This window comes from Heptranchias perlo, chromosome 16, assembly GCF_035084215.1.
Source record: "Heptranchias perlo isolate sHepPer1 chromosome 16, sHepPer1.hap1, whole genome shotgun sequence".
Classification (NCBI taxonomy): domain Eukaryota; kingdom Metazoa; phylum Chordata; class Chondrichthyes; order Hexanchiformes; family Hexanchidae; genus Heptranchias; species Heptranchias perlo.
Window position 1 is genome coordinate 12,658,637 of NC_090340.1, and position 14,709 is coordinate 12,673,345.

Consider the following 14,709-nt stretch of genomic DNA (forward strand, 5'->3'; position numbering starts at 1 on the left):
TGTTGGCATGGCTGTGCAAATGCTGGAGTAATGTGTGTTTAAGGATTGAAATAACTCACTTAATCAAGATGCCCATGGTTCAATTGGGCCAGAGGAACAAGTGAATCACACCTAACTAATGGCTCTGTTCATTACAGTTGTTGCTGGAATTACCGCCCCCAATGTTGAATGGACCATTAAACTAAAGCCTGCACTCAGCCCTCGGTATACATTAATCTAAATATGAGCCATCTCAACCCCATTAGATTTCAGCCTGTAACTCTCTTGGAAATTGATTTAATCTCTATATGACAAAAGTGATCTGGGAACTATAGTGACACGTTTGATGCACCCACTCTCATGAGGTCAATAAAACGTTAACATGTTCAAAAAGTAAAGTAGAACATTTGGTACGGAGTCCATTAAAGCATTGGACTTTGATTGCATCCCCTTCTTGTCTCAATATGTTCCAGAACGTATTTCAACGTATGCTCACATGATTGATAGAACACCTCATTATGGAGGATTTTCCGCTCCATGAGGCTCTGCAGAAGGTCACCGAAGTTGCTCGTGCTTCTGGCATCAGTTCACTTATAGAACGTCTATTTGCGAAAGAGTTCCCAAAACGCACTGCTGCGATATTGTTTATGTCTGTGGGGGTTTGGGGGGACAGGCAGAAAAGGGAATTTTCACAGCACTGCAATAAAAACTTTAACAAGCTGTAAATTACGTTGGGACTCCTATCCAACAAGTCTTTAATGTAACCCCTGGTCTATTCCAATACTCTCCTGGTTGGCCTCCCATCTTCCACCCTTCATAAACTTGAACTCATCCAAAATACTGCTACCCGTATCCTACCTCGCACCAAGTCCCATTTACCCATCACCACTGTGCTTGCTGACCTACATTGGCTCCCGGTCTGGTAACGCCTTCTCATCCTTGTTTTCAAATCCCTCCATGGCCTCTCCCCTTCCGATCTCTGAAACCTCCGCCAGACCTACAACCCTTCGCGATCTCTACACTCCTCCAATTCTGGCCTCTTGTGCATCCCCGATTTTCGTTGTTCCACCATTGGCGGTCGTGCCTTCAGCTGCCTAGGCCCTAAGCTCTGGAATTCCCTCCCTAAACCTCTTTGCCTCCCCACCTCTCTCCTCCTTCAAACCTACTTCTTCGACTAAGCTTTTGGTCACCTATCCTAATACCTTCTTATGTGGCTCGGTGTCAAATTTTGTTTGATAGCACTCCTGTGAAGCGCCTTGGGACGTTTTGCTACATTAAAAGGCGCTATATAAATGCAACTTTTAGTAACTTACCCTGCCTCCATTCTATTAGTTTGCACAATGCCTCCTCCCAAATTTAACTCATGCCATACATCATTGCTGAACTGTGAGAACAATCAAGTAGGTGGCCTTTTCCTTGGCCACTGCTTCTAAAGCTAGGCACTAGAAGGTGCACCAGAAAAATGCAAACCCAAGTTGTTCACAGATCTCACCTTATTTCTGGCAAGACCACTTGCCTTCACATGAACCTCCTGTAGAAAGCCTCATGATTGTTCTACATGAATTTCCAATTTTTTTTTTGATAAACTCATGTTCAACTACAGTACAGGGTAGTGCACTGATACACTGAGGGCAGTACACAAATCTTCCTTCCACAGCAATTTAAGAGTTACCAGCAAAATTTACTGCAGTAATTTTGAGTATAGGAGAGTTGATCTGAATATTGTACACTGCAGTTTGATTTGCAGATTGCCAAAGCATATTGCAAAATATGTATCACTTTTTTTTTTACACAGCGAGTAGTTATGATCTGGAATGTGTTGCCTGAAAGGGTGGTGGAAGCAGATTCAATTGTGGCCTCCAAAAAGGAATTGGATAAATACATGAAGGGAAAAAATTTGCAGGGCTACGGAGATGGAGCAGGGGAATAGGACTAACTGGATTGCTCTTACAAAGAACCGGCATGGGCTCGATGGGCTGAATGGCCTCCTTCTGTGCTGTTATGATTCAATTATGTAGATTTTTTGTAAAATGGATATCCTGTGGTTTACTAATGCCAACAATGCCTATAATTGTTCATCTTTAGCATATTAAATATTGCATATTGCACTTTTTCCCAGTTTTTAAAAAAAATCTATAATGGAATTAGTATATTTAGTCTGCCATGCAACTTCCATTGTTACATTGTTATTATCTTTTCACCTGCATCTTGACATTTTGCCATGCTCAACTCATGAGCTACAGTGTAAAACTTTTAAAAATCAACAAACCAACTTTGTTTTCTAAAGTCAGAGCTGTGGGAAACATTTCAAAAGTGGTACACCTAGATCAAAATAGTCTCACCTCCCTTCTCAGGTTTACATTACCTTTTCCCCCTCTTACTTTAGACTTTCACCAAATAATTAATTCAATAGTTCTTTCCCCCACTATTCCTTATCAGTGTTATCTTCCAAACTTCTTGATTTCAATTTTTTTTAAAATACATAATTTCTCTTCAAATTTAGCTTGTTTCCCCTCATACTTTCTTTGCCATAGATTTTTTTTGTTTGGATCTACTTTGTAAATATTGAATTTAGCCATAAACCAGATCTTGTAATTCTTTTGCATACCTGCCAGGTAATACCAGCATACACGCAGCACTTACTTTCATACAGGACGTATAGCAGCTCATTCAAGAGATATAAAGGGCCAGTTTCACTCAAAAAAATGTTAAGACCAAAGATGTACTTGCCTTAATGGTTCCTACAGTTCTGTTAGAGGTCAGTTTAAGGGATGCTCAAATTGTTTTCTTGGATTATAATGTTATTAGAAGCACTCAAGTTTTATAACTCTCTGCCAGGCATCTATCACCTTGTAAGAATGTCTGCAATGTAAACATATCACTGAAAATTCTAAAGATTAAATAAAAATACTCATCTGAAAAATTCAATAGATTTTTTAAAAATTAACACTTCACCAGCTAATACTTCCAAGAAAACTTTACGTCAATACAATTAATGTTTAGTTACCTCCTTTATACAAATCTCAGCTGCTAGGACGCATTGCAAGCCATGCACATGCCAAAATGAAATGAGAAAAATAGTAATCCACCTCCAAAGCTAACTGGTATCAATCACAATGTATCACAGACCCTAATTTTTGTTATGCTGAACGCATTTTTGTGAAGAGCATCATTAAAAAATTGAAAATAAAAAGATTCCCTATATAATAAGCAATTCACGACGAAGGGAAAAAAGTACAAGTACCAAACTCTGATATAAAAACCTACCTTTTCAATGCTCCTTCATAACGCGAAACGCTGAACTATTAAAATTCCAGAGAAAAAGGGAGTCAGATAACGTTGACTGGTATACAGTGCACTGTAGTTGCTGTGTAAACCGCTAACGGGCTGGATATCTCACACACATAGTACTGCATCATCACTGCTTCTCATTAATAATGAAGCGTACAGAGCCCTGTTTTGATGTATAATTATTGAAGAATTTGATATACTTAATCGCATTTAGCCCTAAATATAATTAAGATGCGCAAAAAAGCTAAACTTCTGAATTATCCAGAATGGGTAATTAAATGCAATAGTTCCCAATATAATTGTACTTCCCGTTAACAAGTGTAATTAAGCAAAATTTACCGGTTTCCTCTCAACAAAACTACACTTTTAGACAGTAAAGATAAGGAAGTACATTTATTCCTATTGGTCTTTTGAAGGTTTGCAAATGTAAAGTTGTTCTCAATTGGAGTAGGTTCAAGCTCTGTGTGGTAATTAACTACATTACATCCAGAACCACTGTTAAGGTATTTACCAAGGGACCTGGTAGCTTTCTGCAATTTGCGTATATTCAAAAAAAACTGCCAAGATAGATGTTTAGCAAGTTGCACTGTGCCCAAAGCATTAAAAAGTGACAATCGATAAATAGTAGAAACACATGACTGATTTTCGGTTGCACAGGGTCACGAAAGATTCTTGATCTATAATCCAGCTCTTTGGTAAACAATCCAGTACCATCAAATAACATTATCGTAACATACGGGTACGTTAATAGACTAAATAGAATCTGAATTACAACCAGCCACCTTAATCGCGATAATTGCAGCCTCCCCCGTTCAATTGCAAACACTTGAATCTGAAATCGTAACCCTTTACTGGGGAGGTTTTTAAGCTATGTTTCAAAACAAGCGCATTTCTCCCCTTATTAGGAAACGGACTAAAATATATACGAAATAACGCAACTTGTCTCAATATTGTATTTTATTTATTACATTTTAAAGTTAACTACACCAAGATTTTAACTTATTTTGTAAAAAGTACCGTTAGACCGCAGGCATCCTATTCCGGAATCATTAAATCCTTAAATGATAACACAGCTCCAATGTAATGAGAATCACATATTCCTTTATTTTCATTCCCCATATACGGTCAATTGATGTACAATGGAGGATGAGTTGTACAGTTTACTTAAGGTGATGTTTCCTTTACACATAAATTCAATTTTTTTTTTATCCGGAAGAGTTTTTGACAGCAGTGAGATCCCAGTGAAAAGAAACAAGAAAAACCAGGAGTTCTACAACGGATAAACATTCATCCAAGGCGAGGGAAATCCACAGCAAAAAGAAAAAAAGGGAGAACTCCTCTACACATATGTAGGAGCAAAAAGGCAATCCCAATACCTTTCAAATCAGCTAAAAAGCACCTTTCAACGAGTCTCTTAGGCAGTAAGCTACCAAATGATTCATTCCCAACATTTTCAAATGATAAAAAGTAAATTTTTAAAAATCTTCTTACAAGTTTTTCCTCTTCAAAAAAAAAATCCAAAAAGTTATGCACAATTCTACACAAAAAATACTTTTGCAGCAACACAGAGCTAAAATACAGCAGTTATGGAAGAAAAAAAACACAGAATTGTTTAAAATTTCCACCTTTTTTGGAAACCATCGGCGGAAAGAATTTCAGAAAAGTGCAAAAGCGTCGGACACTTAAATTATATACACATACAGGTTGCAATACAACTGTTTCCCAAACACTGCATCGCGCCTCAGTCCCACTGATGTGCAGTAAATTTATATTTTATGAAATAAATTTATGCACGGACACACATCTTTCCTGTCACATCAAAAATAAACAGAAAAATATTGGATTCTAACCATGCTGGCAAGATGTTCCTTTAAAAATATTTTTTTAAAAAGCGTTATGTCTCTCCCGTTTAATATTTCAGTAAAGGCAAAAAAAAAAGCAAAAAGTGATTCAATACACTACTATATCAATAAATACAAGAAAAAAAGGAGGAAAAAATAGAAGCGAGTTTTGTTTGATTTTTCAGCTGTCTGCTACTCACCAGCACGGGTTTTTAGTATCTAGTACAGACTGACTGGTTACTGTGTATTGTATGAAGCACACACTGTAACAAGCGCAACCTTCAAAATGGCGACTCATTTTTACAATCTCTCCGGGCACCCGTACAACATCGATGCGTGGCGTCACAAGCGTGAAGCAGGTGGAACTGATACTTTTGCGCATGTCTGCTGAGGCTTTGTGATACATTGATGGAGCGTTTGCCAGGATGTGAGACTGGCGAGACTGACGGTCACAAAAACAGTGACAGATCTTCAAATCATTCTGATGTTTTTCTTTCTTTCAGATCTTTCTCATCAGGATTGACATCGTTAGTGTCACATTCTGTTCAAAGCGAGATGTTGGAAATGAGACTATCTTCTGGAAAAGTATTTTGCCAGTTTTCACGGGGAGGGAAGAAAAGAATAGTTTTATGTGGTTTGCATCATCACAGTGATGTAACGTGAGGATGCGGTAATTATACATTCAAATATGATATTCCTTACTGCGTTGCAAATAGAGGGGAAAAAAGGGGAAAAGGTTTTGACAAATACTTTCTTTTACAAATATTGTACACCTCTAAAGTATACTGTGCTGAATTGGTAGTTTCTGATCATAATAAAGTCTATGGGGGAGATTTTCCTCTTTGTATTACCTGGGGAACACACAGTTTCTAGGTGCACTTACCAGCGAAGAGGAAAGTAGGTGTGCAGACCATCTGTTACATAAGTGCTCCACTGCCACTACACTGCCCCAGGATTTCCAGGGCTTTCCCCATGTAATGCAACTGGAGTAGGCATAGGGTTGCCATCTCTGGTTGGACATATACCCGATGGTTTAATCACATGACATCCGATCACTTGACAATTGCCTGCAGTTTGCAAATGCATTATAAAGCTTGGGTACCTTGTAATTGGGTGTCTTGGGCTTACAGTTTTGCGCTAGCAGTTGTGGCAAAAGAAGTCCTGAGAACTGAGAGGCCGCCTGTGAGCAGGCGAAGAACATGGCGCAAACCACGAATGCAAAATGCAATTTTTTTTCCTGGATTTCTAGCAGCAGTGCCTGGGCGATTCATTTTCCATTCCTGGAGACTCCTGGACAATCTGGGAGGGATGGCAACCCTCATTTTATCAATAGTTCTCCCCAAAAGACATAACAAGGAATTTGTCCTGAATCAAGAGTTATGGCTCTCCACAAAACAAAAATGCAGTTGATGCTATACTTTAATTTCAGAAAACTTTTGACAAGGTTCCAATTTAATGATAATGGCTAAAATATGGAGTCACAGAGGTTTTTATTTCAGATTTCCAGCATCTGCAGTATTTTGCTTTTTGTTTTAGGTGTCAATATATCTGCTTGCTTTGTTCTGTGGAGGATCCATTGAATCCAAAAGAGTTTTCCAACTTGGTGACAAGGGGATTTGTATCTGGCAGATATTCGGTTGGGAATGGGCCAATTGGGGAATTTGAATGGGTGCCTTTGAAAATATTCCTGTCAGCTGTACGCATAATAATCAGCCTATTGAATTGTTAACATAATGGAGTTCTGACTGTCAGTTTTCCTGTATCTCAGGACTGAACTTCAAAGGGTGCAAGAAAGTATACCCAGGGATGTTTGACAGCATGGTGGTATAATCTAAATCACAGTCTGATAGAGTGTTCAATGCTTCCTAAAGTCTAGAAGGTCACAAAAGAGTTCAAGACACAGTAAGGTACATACAGTACAAAAGTTTTTGTTTAAATCTTGGGCTCACTACATTATCAGATATTGAGCATGTAACGTCACAGCACAGTTCATAGGCAGTGCAAGTTGTGGTTCTTGGCACTGGACATGATAAAAATATCATGATAAAAATATCCAAGTGAAATCCGAAAACATAAAATATGCTTCCAAAGAACAAGTAACTAATGAAGATTTCTAAGCATACATATTAAATATATGTTTTTAAAATAGCTTTAATAATTCCATTAATGAACAACTGCCCCAAGAGTTTGGGAAGTGTGTTATATTGCTGAAGACAGAGGGGATTATTGTATGCCCAACTCAACTGGGGACACTAATTCACAGAGTAGCCACATTTACCAATCAACCCATGGCCTTGTTCCATCCTATCACTGAAAATTCCACCAACCCTACATAAGTGCATGTTCTCTGTTTTTCCTGAGTCTGGCTTTTTTTTAACATCCCTGTGACCCTTCATGCCACCATCGGTGGCAGAGCCTTCAGCTGTCTGGGCCCTACACGCTGGAGCTATCTGCATAAACTCTCTGCTCTACTACCTCTCTGCCTATCTTCAAAAGTCTCCTCAAAACCAACTTCTTGGACCAGATCTTAAGCAACCTACCCTAATTTTTTTCCTACTACTGTTCAGCAAGCTCGAAAAAGTTGCCAAATCAGATTCAGGCAACTACAAACCCATTAATCTTACTTCAGTCCATAGCCCGACTACACTTCAAAAGTACTACATTGGCTGTGAAGTGCTTTCGGATGTTCTGAGGTCGTGATATATAAATGCAAGTTCTCGCTTTCAAGTTCTTTCTTAACAGTAGTGTACATGTCAGAGGAAATCACGATCAAACTGTACCGTGCTCTGGTCAGAGCACACCTTGAGTACTGTGTCCAGTTCTAGCCACCAACACAGGGAGACAATCAGGAACTGAAGTCAATGGAGAAAAGAGCCATGAGGCTGATACACAATCTTAGGGATCTTAGTTATGAGGTAAGACTGAAGAAATGTGGGCTTATCAGTCTTGAAAGGAGACGTCTGAGAGCTGATCTTATCGAGGTATGCAAGATTGTAAATGGTATAGAAAAGATAAATTCAGAAAATTAAATTAAATTAAATTGTGAGAGCTTAAACTAGTAAAGGTAAATTTAGAACTGATATCAGGAAGTTTTTTTTCAGACAAAGAATGATCAACACATGGAATGGACTCCTAGATTGAGCAATGGAAGCAAAAAACCTGGAATCTTTTCAGAACCAATCGAATTCTGCACCTTAGGGTCATTCTGGATGGATAAGCTGAGATGGGTTGAGTGGCCTCTCTCTTCCATATTTATCTTGTTATTTTATCTGCATCCCTCTGGATCGACCATACCTATGTATCCATAGAACCTAGTCTCTTAATTATTTAAAAAACCTCAACCATATCCCTTCTAAGCTGGAGTTTCTCTGATGAAAATAACCCAACTCCTTGATCCTATCCTGATCACTAAGATTGGGTATCATTTTGCTCACCCTCATCAGTACCTTCTCCAGATAATCACTTTGTCAGATATAAATATAGGAAAGGAAAAGCTCACTACATTTTCCAGAAATGGAGCACAGTCTCTGAGTGATGGAGTGAATCAGATGTTGGCATATAAGGAAATGGTGGGGAAGATAACAATGATTCTGACCCTGGGAATGGATGGCCTTATCCTAAAGATATCCTAATTAAAAAGCAATGGCCTGTGGAGTCATTGCCCACATATATGTTCTCCATGGTAGCACAGTTCAGACCCTTGTCATCAAATCCTGCAGACTCATATCAAATCTCAATCATTCTGAGGAAGCTTACAGTGAAATTTGAAATTGCAGAGGCCTGTAGATTTTACAACTGCACACAAAATATTGCAGATTTGAGGCCCTAGGCATGGGAACATTCTGAGGAATGTCAACATTTATAGCAAAGGACTGTCAGCTGAAACGTTCTGGCTACAGTGCACCGATCTTCACAATCCATACTTGTCCACATTGCAACTCCTCAGAAACAGGATTTCTAAAAAGGAAGAATTAATTACAGCTAGGAAATCTACCAACAAGGGAAGGCAACCTTTAGGGGTTTCTAGGGATAGGGACCGATTAAAAAAAACTGTCACCAATCAGACAGGAACAGAACAGAATGACTACTATTTGTTTGCCATCTTCAGGGATAAAGATGATTTGACAAAGGGGTTCATATCTGATTGTCTACATTAATAATATGCAATTCACAGTCTCATCGGACATGTGTGTCACATTCTCTGTGTTGAGGGCAGAAGTGATCAGTATTCCAGGTTGATCATTGGATTTTGTATAGGTCTAGCCATTGTAATGGCAATTTCTGTAACAGCCAGACCCATTGGGGTAATTAACATAACATTTGAATGTCAGTGGGAAAAATTCACCCAGGGATATCTATTAATTGAGAATTTGTTAGCATCTTTCCTGCTCGGCTGCAATTTCATTTTTTAGTATATGGTCATGATTGGCCCAGAAGACCAGGTGCAATTTGATAGCACATGCTAGGGGCCCGATTTTAGCACCCGCTACCGGGTGCGTTCTCGGCGGGGGGGCCCCGAAAATCCCGAAATCCAGGTGCGGGACCGGATCGCGCCACGATCCCGACCACTTCCGGGTTCCCCGATGGCGTGCGGGGGTGCGAGCGCAGCCCCCGCTGGTGGGAATCCCGCAGGCAATTAAAGCCAGCGGGGTGCCACTTGAGTGCATTTATTTTGCTTGTTCAGGTCATTAACTGACCTGATTAAGGGACTGTGTGTGATTTTGGAGAAACATGGGACTGTTTCACACACTGGGGGAAACAGTCCTAGTTGAACTGGACGTGTTGCAGCCGTCAGCCTGTGGCAGCTGCAAAGGTCCATTTGACAGGTGGGGCGGGGAGACCCTCACCCATTGCAGGAGGCCGCTCTGTCACTTGTGACCCCCCTCCTGACGGTCAAAGTCACCAACCTGCACACTCACCCCGGGGTCCGGAGACATGTGCCTACCTTGCGGACCCCCTCAGATGTACATATTGCGGATGGGGGCCGCCGTAGCTGCAGTCATGACTTCCTCGGAGGGCGCACAACATTGCCAGCCTCGCCATCCACGCCGTCCACCTCTGACACGTGGAGCTCCACAACCCAGTGCTGTGACACATCCACCTGTACAGCAGGAGGGAGGGCTACCGCAGAGAGAGACGCGTCGCAGAGGGCACTACCCTCGCCACAGGGTCCACAGACCGAGGCGCAGCTCCCCGGACCTCTCTGAGCAGCAGTGCACACGGAGCTGCAGATTCTCTCGACATGTAGTCGTGGACATCTGCAGCCTCTTTCATGCCGAGCTGCTCCTGGCTGGCCCCAGCACCATCTGCTTACCTGTCGCTGCCAAAGTCACCACTGCCCTCCACAACTTCTCCTCCGCATCCTTCCAGGGTGCAGCCGGGTACACCGCCGATGTCTCTCAGTCGTCTGCGCGGAAGAGCCCTGCAAATACACCTGCACCTACTCTGCAGTAACACAATGGGTGGCATCAGTGGTGGGTCCTCATAGTGATACCCAGGAGCGGGCATTATTGCACAAAACAGACAGGATTCGCGGAGACATGGCAGTGGTGGTGCCAATATAATGTGTGATGTGAGTTGTTCTGAAATTCAATATAGGTAACACCCATGACAAACCCTCAAACACCCTTGTGCATTCCCTTCATGCTCACGACACGTTTGCCTTACGCTGCCTACTGCACATATGTGATGCATGCCCTGTGGCTGCAGCACAGGTGGTGGCAGGTTGAGTGAGGCTGGCCGTGAGGGAGATGCACAAGAGGGTGCGTATGGGATAGAGCCATGAGATTATATGAGGATTGGGTTGCGTGTTAGTGGCGGGGTGAGTACTCGCGAGGTGAGTAGGTGCAGGTAAGATGATGATGGGGTTTGAGTGGGTATGAGGGGTGATGTGACAGAGTGGTGTTGGCGGTGCCGAAGGAGATGTGGGGTGGGGGCAGTGTTGTGGCAGACGGAGTGTAGGGGAAAGACTACGTTCTCTCACTGTGGCTGACCTACTGCGGTCATTGGAGCGCCTCCTGCACTGTATGCAGGTGTGCGATATGTTGGTGGCGCAGGTGACCCCCTCTGCCACCTCGAGCCAGGCCTTCTTGGTGGCAGAGGCAGGCCGCTTCCTCCCGACCGCCAGGTGGAAGATCTGTGTCCTCCCCCTCCTCCTCACCCCATCTGATGATACCTGGAGTGAGGCATCATTAAACTGGGAGCAGCCTTCCCCCTTGGCTGCTCCATGCTGTAATTTGTTCCATTGGTTGCAGCATCTGTCAGTGGAGGACTGCCCCTTTAACGAGAGAGCCTCCAGCTGACAGATCGTACTGCGCATGCGTAGCCCGCCCGACGCGCAGACCAGCAGCGCGGACCCCGGAGGAGCAGGGAAGTGGCTCCAATTAGTGGGTTGCCTGCTACGATCGTGCGGGCAACCCACTAATTTCACTGGGCGCGGAGGCCACGCACCCGAAACCCAACCCGCCGGAAACCCGCAGGCCTGGTAAAATCAGGCCCTAGATGTCCATAGTGAAAGGAAAGTTCCTCAGAGGCAGGATTCAGAAAACAGAAACCTGTACATAGATCCACTGAACAACTGATAGTATTACCACAGAACCCCTTGGGTGTGTTTGCTCTGCAGCAGACAGGGGAGATACAAAGTTAGCCAATTATTTGGGGTCATGATAATACCCTAAGATGTTGAAGGACAGTTTGAATTAATTGCGAAACAAGCCTCAGGCAATGTGTTAAGAGAAAAGTGATTTGCTGAAACTCCTACATGAACTCTCCACTCTGTTTTCTGACAACCACACTGAATGAATACATATTCTGTTGATGCCTTGTCCTGTTGCTTCAAACCCTTTTTGCGAATAACTGGAAAAAAGAGTATTGGTCTGCTAACTTGTTGGGAAGACGCTGGCAATGAGATTATTGAGCCAGCCTTGGGCCTGTGGACATTTCTCAGAATGGCAGGATAAAAAGTTTATTAGAGACTATGGCATTAATAGAGAATCACTAATTGCATTGCCTCAAAGGGATACTCTATTTGCATGATTTACGGAGGGCAAAACTGCATTCCTGCTTTGAAAAGTTCCTGTGTACAACACTTCTCCTAAGCCTTCTGGATTACACAGGACAACTTGAAGTACACACGACTGCATCCGATTTGGCTCCTGAAGCAGTCCTGGTTCAATGACAACACATGAGTAAAGAAAAAGATGGAGTGTAAACTGAAAATGAGTGCCTGGTGGTTATTTGGCTGGTAGAATATTTTAAGCCCTTCTTGGAGGGAACTCAATTTCAGGTTGCAATGGATCACAGTGCTCTGCAGTGGCTAATTGTGTATTCAGATTGTCTGGTCTCCTGGGGGTGGTGGTGGTGTCTGCATCTTCTAGAGTTTAGTTTTTCACAGAGCTAGGAAGGATAATGTGGCAGAGTTGGACAAGACCTACCGTAGGTAGCAGAATTCACAGAAGTACAGGGCATAGCAGGTAGCACCAATCAAGGGCTGACTTTCCTGTCCATGTGCACCAGTTCATAGGTCATTACAGACGGAAACAACAAGCAGAGTTCCGTGACACTAGGTTTCCAACCCTTTTGCTCATGCCATGCTTGCAGAGGAAGCTCCTGCATGTAACAGGCAGGAGTCTCATTATCATATTGGATGAAAGATGGCATGCCAGGCTGATCATCAACCAGCAAAGCCTGATTACCACCAACCATATCTGCAGGCACTGCCGCAAAATGAAGGCATGATGAATGCTTCTTGGAAATCAGGCATTTAATATTTCTATGTTTGGGCATCACTTGAACATTAATTGAATGGAAGTCCTTTCAGTTCACATAGCTTATGGAGCTAAAGTGAGGAGCCCAGGTGGTGCGGGGGGCTGCGGTTTCATCTACTGGTGTAAATCATTCCGAAATGTTAAAAACTGGTGCTAATCCCAACTGAATAGTAATGTGCAAATAGCATTCAAATTTCTCAAGTCAGCTCATTTACAATTATCCTTAAATGTGGATGCATTTAAAGGAAATCTAAAATTGGGGAAAATTAAAGGGTAGTGTCACAATGTGGGGGAACAAAACTTCTGAAAGCTTTTACAAAGACTCAAAAGGAATTTCATTCATTGTGAAGGCTGAAGGGGCTGGGATTAAGAAGTGAGCACCGAAAATTAAGGTAAAGGAACCCCATGTACTTGAGGCAAGTTAGAGCAGATAGCACTGCTTTGCACCTAGCTCCCTGCTGAGAAGACCTCATGTATCTAAGTTTGCTGACGATACAAAGCTAGGTGGGAAAGTAAGCTGTGAGGAGGACACAGAGGGCTTGATATTAGGAGGGAGGCGGGTTGGCATCGGGGGGCCGACTGGGCACATGGGTAACGCGCCCAGTGAAATCGGGGTGCTCCGCACGCGATTGCAGCCTAGTTGAAGGCACTTACCTTGGCTTCCGGGTTTTGCGCTGGAAAGCTGCTCAGCGGTCGGACTGCGCACCCGCATCATAGGCTGTCAGCTGGAGGAGCCCTATTTAAAGGGGCAGTCCTCCACTGACTGATGCTGCAGAAAATAGGCAAAATTACAGCATGGAGCATCCTCGGGGGAAGGCTGCTCCTAGGTTAAATGATGCCTCACTCCAGGTATTATTGGATGGGGTGAGGAGGAGGAGGGAGATCTTCCACCCGGCGGACAGGAGGAAGTGGCCTGCCTCTGCCACCAAGAAGGCCTGGCTCGAGGTGGCAGAGGAGGTCACCAGCACCACCAACATATCACGCACCTGCATACAGTGCAGGAGGCACTTCAATGACCTAAGTAGGTCAGCTGAAGTGAGTACATTTACTCATTGCCCCACACTCCGTCTGCCGCATCACTGTCCCCACCCCACATCTCCTTCTGCACTGCCAACACTACTCTATCACATCACTCCTCACACCCACTCAAACCTCATCCTCATCTTACCTGCACTTACTCACCTCGCCAGTACTCATCCCGCCACTACCACTCAACCCAATCCTCATACAATCTCGTGGCTCTATCTCATACTCACCCTCTCATGCATCTCTTTCATGGTCAGCCTCACTCAACCTGCCACTACCTGTGCTGCAGCCACAGGGCATGCATCACATATGTGTAGTAGGAATCGTAAGGCAAACATGTCGTGAGCATGAAGGGGATGCACAAGGGTGTTTGAGGGTTTGTCATGGTTTTTACTTATATTTAATTTCTGATTAACTCACATTACATATTATATTGTCACCACTACTGCCACGTCTTTGCAAATCTTGTCTGGTTTGTGCAATAATGCCCTTTCCTGAGGATCACCATGAAGACCCACTGTGTCACTGCAGAGTGGGTGTAGGTGTATTTGCAGGGTTCTTTTGTGCAGACAACTGAGAGACGTCGGAGATGTCCCCGGTGGTACCCTGGAAGGATGTGAAGGAGAAGTTATTGAGGGCAGTGGTGACTTTGACAGCGACAGGTAAGAAGATGGTGCTCGGGCCAGCCGGGAGCAGCTCGGTATGAAGGAGGCTGCAGATGTCCACGCCTACATGTCGAGTGACTCTGAGCCTCCGTGTGCACTGCTGCTCAGAGAGGTCCAGGAAGCTGAGCCTCGGTCTGTAGA

At 43.3% G+C, this 14,709-nt stretch overlaps 1 protein-coding gene across 2 annotated transcripts in view; it reads right to left on the minus strand.

The window, feature by feature from the left end:
- LOC137333488 (RNA-binding Raly-like protein) overlaps nucleotides 1-5,370 on the minus strand; it is a 1,248,502-nt gene extending 1,243,132 nt beyond the window's left edge. For both annotated transcript variants that reach the window (XM_067997653.1, XM_067997655.1), the window contains exon 1: nucleotides 5,312-5,370. The gene's annotated coding sequence lies outside the window, so the exon portion shown is untranslated. The remainder of the gene's footprint in view (nucleotides 1-5,311) is intronic.
- Between the last annotated feature and the right edge of the window lie 9,339 nt (nucleotides 5,371-14,709).